Below are 6000 nucleotides of genomic sequence, written 5' to 3'. Positions count from 1 at the left end.
GGGCAGAGTCGCGCCTCGGGTTGCGCGCCGCGCGCCGCGCGTGGTGCGCCGCGCGTGGTGCGCCGCTGCCTCTTGTGCGCCTCCACTTGAAGAGGTGCGCGCCCCCAGTCCCACATGGGCGACGAAGGACCCCCTTAGGGTCCCCAAACACCTATATAAAACCCCCCTCACTGAGGGGGAAGCGATCCCTTCATCTTCTATCGATACGCTCGATTTCTCACTCTCCTCTGCTTCTCTTGATGCCATATTTGGCCTGAAGCATTCTCGCAAGTCTCTCTCGTTCTCAGAGGTTCTGAGCACTCACAGGGACTTCCCGGACGTCGCTCCCTCTGACCGAACGCCCCCCGGTGGTCAAGCACGCCCCTCGGGTTCTCGACTAGAGTCCCCTTGCGCGTCTAACACGCTAGACGCGTACGCGATCTCCGAAGTTCTGAGATGCCGCCGAGGACTCCTCCACACCTCGTCTCCTTCGTTGAGCACGCTTCTCCACCAAGGTTCTGTTGTCGCACGAAAATGAACAACTATTTAAAACCTCAGGCGGTTCGATCCAAGGCCGGACCAAGTGATCGCACCCGGGCCAAGAGTGTGAACTCGATAGTCTCGAGCTAGGGTTTTCTCCAATCAACCCGCCTCTCGGGAGAGGTAGGGGTGAGGAGGAGGAGTGACCGTGCCTTGATTGTCGGCTTCCTACGTACCCGTGCGTGGGATCAGGTCAGAACGTAGTTCAAGCGTATGTGACGCAGTGTGAGGCGCGGAGCCTTGATGGAGAAACGTGCTCAACGAAGGAGACGAGGCGCGGAGGAGTCCTCGGCGACGTCTCAGAACTTCAGAGATCGCGTGCGCGAGAGAGAATGTGTGTTTTCTCTCTTTTTGAGATGTGGAAGACTCTAAGTCAAGAGTTCCTTGTTGTGGCAGAGATTCTAGATGCGTAGGCGATTTCTTGTCAGAAATGGTGGACGCGTCTAGGGTGCTAGACGCGTAGGCGATTTTCAGTCGAAAACTGTTAGAGCACTCGTGGGCTCAAGATTAATCGTTCGATCAAGAGAGGCGGCGCTCGGGAGTCCCCGGAAAGCGCTTCAAAATCTCTGAGAACGAGAAATCGAGGAGAATCTGCTTCAGGCCAAGGATGGCATCCAGAGAAGCAGAGAGAAGTCTCAAGTTCCTTGAGAATGAATGGGATGGTTTTCCCCTCAATGAGAGGGGTATTTATAGGTGTTTGGGGGCCTTAGAAGGGTCCTTTGGCGTCCATGTGGGACTAGGAACGCGCGCGGCATCAATTGGAGGCGCACGGAGCGCGCGGCACGCGGCGCGCAGCGCAGGACGCGCGGCGCAGGATGCGCGGCGCGCGCCTGCCTGGCGCGGCGCGCTGCTTGCTGCACGGCTGGCTGGCGCAGCGTGCTGTGCGCGCGGTGAATGGCTCGTCTTACCGGGCTCTTGCGGGCCTTTAGGGGTCTTCGAATACCATTCTTCCAATGTGAAATATGAAGGTTTCCACTTGACAAGAGTGACTCGACTCGAGGAGCAAGGCTCAACTTGACGAGAGTGACTAGTGGCTTGACTCGAGGAGCGACTCGAGAACGACTCGAGGCTCGACTCGAGGAACAACTCAAGGCTCGACTCGAGGAGCGAAGCTTGACTCGAGGAGACTGACTCAAGGCTCGACTCGAGGAGCGAAGCTCGACTCGAGGAGACTGACTCAAGGCTCGACTCGAGGAGCGAAGCTCGACTCGAGGAGACTGACTCAAGGCTCAACTCGAGGAGCGAAGCTCGACTCGAGGAGACTGTATGAAGTCTCAACTCGAGGAGCGAGGCTCAACTCGAGGAGCCGACTCAAGTCTCAACTCGAGGGGCTAGGCTCGACTCAAGGAGTCAAGAGTTTGGGCGAGGGCTTGAAGACTTGCCGCTCTTCAGGACCTCCGGCCTGACCATCGGCCCTTTGAGCGACGTGCCTTCTTGGCGTCTCGAGTTTTCCGAAAACGACCGACAACATTAGCCCTCCAAGTTCATTGCTCGGGAGGCCCCGGGCGGTGAACTTTTAGTTGTTTCCGCCGGGTGTTTGAGGAAAATAGACTTCCTAGAGCTTCACTATCACGAAGCTTTTCTGGTTATGAAGGATATTCTCACAATTGCTAGTGCTCTCTCTCGACACGAGTGTGTGATCGACACGTGGAGGAGGATCCAAGCGGATAGGAGACGTAGCTAGACGTGGGCGAGGCAGACGCGTTTGCGTCGCTCTAGCCCCGGAGCAAAGGGGACATGTGTGGGCAAGCGGGACACGCATTTGTGTAGAGGCGGACCGGCGTGTCGCGGCTTGTTGATCTTTTGGCGAAGTCACGCCCAAGTCTTTCTTCGATGGCATTTTGCTTGATAATATCATTAATCCGGAGTCCATGGGACTCGACGGTGACTAGCAGGACGAAGATTGAGTAATCGCGACCTATTAGGGGAAGATCATGGCTTCCGTCTCGGCCAGCTTGGAAGGCGACTGCACTTTTGCATTTTGCAAAGGCGTGCTCATTCCGAGGTCTCGAAGACAGAGGTTGATGCTGCGGGCTGATGCTTCGAGAAGACGGAGTGGCACCTGGCGGAAGGCTCTGCCGCACCGGAGGGCTTCGACTGCTCGAGGATAAACGCTAGAAGTTTGACCACGCATCAAGCATAAGTCGGTCTCACGGGGCATCCGCCATTCCCGCCCTAGTGACGTTTCTTCGTCTGCGTTCGGAAGATCGGCTCTTATTCCCCAGACGTGAGCTCGGGTCTCTGCTTTGGCTGACCTGTTCTTCAGGCCGCTCCAGGTGCTTGCTCGAGGAGCGGGACTCGACTCGAGGAGACTGACTCAAGGCTCGATTCGAGGAGCGAAGCTCGACTCGAGGAGACTGACTCAAGGCTCGACTCGAGGAGCGAAGCTCGACTCGAGGAGACTGACTCAAGGCTCAACTCGAGGAGCGAAGCTCGACTCGAGGAGACTGTATGAAGTCTCAACTCGAGGAACGAGGCTCAACTCGAGGAGCCGACTCAAGTCTCAACTCGAGGGGCTAGGCTCGACTCAAGGAGTCAAGAGTTTGGGCGAGGGCTTGAAGACTTGCCGCTCTTCAGGACCTCCGGCCTGACCATCGGCCCTTTGAGCGACGTGCCTTCTTGGCGTCTCGAGTTTTTCGAAAACGACCGACAACATTAGCCCTCCAAGTTCATTGCTCGGGAGGCCCCGGGCGGTGAACTTTTAGTTGTTTCCGCCGGGTGTTTGAGGAAAATAGACTTCCTAGAGCTTCACTATCACGAAGCTTTTCTGGTTATGAAGGATATTCTCACAATTGCTAGTGCTCTCTCTCGACACGAGTGTGTGATCGACACGTGGAGGAGGATCCAAGCGGATAGGAGACGTAGCTAGACGTGGGCGAGGCAGACGCGTTTGCGTCGCTCTAGCCCCGGAGCAAAGGGGACATGTGTGGGCAAGCGGGACACGCATTTGTGTAGAGGCGGACCGGCGTGTCGCGGCTTGTTGATCTTTTGGCGAAGTCACGCCCAAGTCTTTCTTCGATGGCATTTTGCTTGATAATATCATTAATCCGGAGTCCATGGGACTCGACGGTGACTAGCAGGACGAAGATTGAGTAATCGCGACCTATTAGGGGAAGATCATGGCTTCCGTCTCGGCCAGCTTGGAAGGCGACTGCACTTTTGCATTTTGCAAAGGCGTGCTCATTCCGAGGTCTCGAAGACAGAGGTTGATGCTGCGGGCTGATGCTTCGAGAAGACGGAGTGGCACCTGGCGGAAGGCTCTGCCGCACCGGAGGGCTTCGACTGCTCGAGGATAAACGCTAGAAGTTTGACCACGCATCAAGCATAAGTCGGTCTCACGGGGCATCCGCCATTCCCGCCCTAGTGACGTTTCTTCGTCTGCGTTCGGAAGATCGGCTCTTATTCCCCAGACGTGAGCTCGGGTCTCTGCTTTGGCTGACCTGTTCTTCAGGCCGCTCCAGGTGCTTGCTCGAGGAGCGGGACTCGACTCGAGGAGACTGACTCAAGGCTCGATTCGAGGAGCGAAGCTCGACTCGAGGAGACTGACTCAAGGCTCGACTCGAGGAGCGAAGCTCGACTCGAGGAGACTGACTCAAGGCTCAACTCGAGGAGCGAAGCTCAACTCGGGGAGCCGATTCAAGTCTCAACTCGAGGGGCTAGGCTCGACTCGTGGAGCCGACTCAAGTCTCAACTCGAGGGGCTAGGCTCGACTCAAGGAGATTGGCTGGACTTTAAGGGATATGACTCTACTCAAGGAGCGATGCTCAACTCGAGGAGTATGACTCGATTCGAGGAGCAAGAATCGACTCAAGGAGGGCTACTCGACTTAAGGAGCGATGCTCGACTCGGAGAGAATGACTTGACTCGAGGAGCAGTGCTCGACTCTGAGGAGCGATGCTCGACTCGAGGAGAATGACTCGACTCGAGGAGAATGACTCGACTCGAGGAGCACGGCTCGACTCGGGGAGAATGATTTGACTCAAGGAGCAAGACTCGACTCAAGGAGAGCGACTCGACTTTGAGGAGCGATGCTCGACTTGAGGAGAATGGCTCGACTCGAGGGGCAAGGCTCGACCCAAGGAGGGCGACTCGACTTAAGGAGCGATGCTCGACTTGAGGAGACTGACTTGGCGAGAGTGACTCAACTCGAGGAGCAAGGCTCAGCTCGAGGATAATGACTTGACTCAAGCAGCAAGGCCTGACTCAAGGAGAGCGTGCCTCGACTCGAGGAGCGAAGCTTGACTCGAGGAGAATGACTCGACTCGAGGAGCGTGTCTCGACTCGAGGAGATTGACTCGTTTCAAGGAGCGAGATTCGACTCGAGGAGGATGACTCAACTCGAGGAGGTTCTACACGACCTCATTTGTCGCATGGGACTCTTCCAGGAGGAGCTTGCTCGAGTGAAGTCTCAGCTAGCTCAGGCTGAGCAAGGTTCTCGCTCAGAGGCGGAGTTTGCGAGTTTTTACGAGAAGCTTTGATTAGCTCGCACGGAATGGAGAGTCTCCCAAGGCGGGTGTGATCGTGCTCAGTCGGCGGTGGTGGAGATAGCATGAACTGTGCCTAGTGTGGCGGTTCATGTGCGTTGCGGTTAGTCATCATATGCAATGCCTTGTGGTGACTTAGAGCGCGTCGTTAGAGATGGCTCTATACGTTGTTTTAGGCATCGTAGGCACGTCGTGAGGGATGGCCTAGATGCGGCATGTAGGTTACTTAGGTGCGTCGCGAGGGACGACTTGGTTGCGCCATGTGGGCGTCTTAAGTGCGCCATGTAGGCGTCTTAGGTGCGCCATGTAGGCATCTTAGGTGCGTCGCGAGGGACGACTTGGTTGCGCCATGTGGGCATCTTAAGTGCACCATGTAGGCGCCTTAGGTGCGTCGCGAGGGACGACTTGGTTGCGCCATGTAGGCGTCTTACGTGTGCCATGTAGGCGTCTTAGGTGCGCCATGTAGGCATCTTAGGTGCGTCACGAGTGACGGCTTGGTTGCGCCATGTAGGCGTCTTGGGTGTGCGCCATGTAGGCGTCTTAGGTGCGTCACGAGTGACGGCTTGGTTGCGCCATGTAGGCGTCTTAAGTGCGCCATGTAGGCGTGTTAGGTGCGCCATGTAGGCGTCTTAGGTGCGCCATGTAGGCGTCTTAGCCTGCATCTCTGGGATGGCTTATGGCGCGCCGCGGAGGCGTCTTAGCCTGCATCTCTGGGATGGCTTATGGCGCGCCGCGGAGGCGTCTTAGCCTGCATCTCTAGGATGGCTTGTGGCGCCCCGTGGAGGCGTCTTAGCCTGCATCTCTGGGATGGCTTATGGCGCGCCGCGGAGGCGTCTTAGCCTGCATCTCTGGGATGGCTTATGGCGCGCCGCGGAGGCGTCTTAGCCTGCATCTCGGGGATGGCTTACGGCGTGCCGCGGAGGCGTCTTTAGCCTGCATCTCGGGGATGGCTTATGGCGCGCCGCAGAGGCGTCTTTGCCTGCATCCCTGGGATGTC

This window comes from Urtica dioica, chromosome 1, assembly GCF_054948205.1.
Source record: "Urtica dioica subsp. dioica isolate 48M chromosome 1, U.dioica_male_clone48M_v1_H2, whole genome shotgun sequence".
Lineage (NCBI taxonomy): Eukaryota > Viridiplantae > Streptophyta > Magnoliopsida > Rosales > Urticaceae > Urtica > Urtica dioica.
This window is presented reverse-complemented; position numbering follows the sequence as displayed.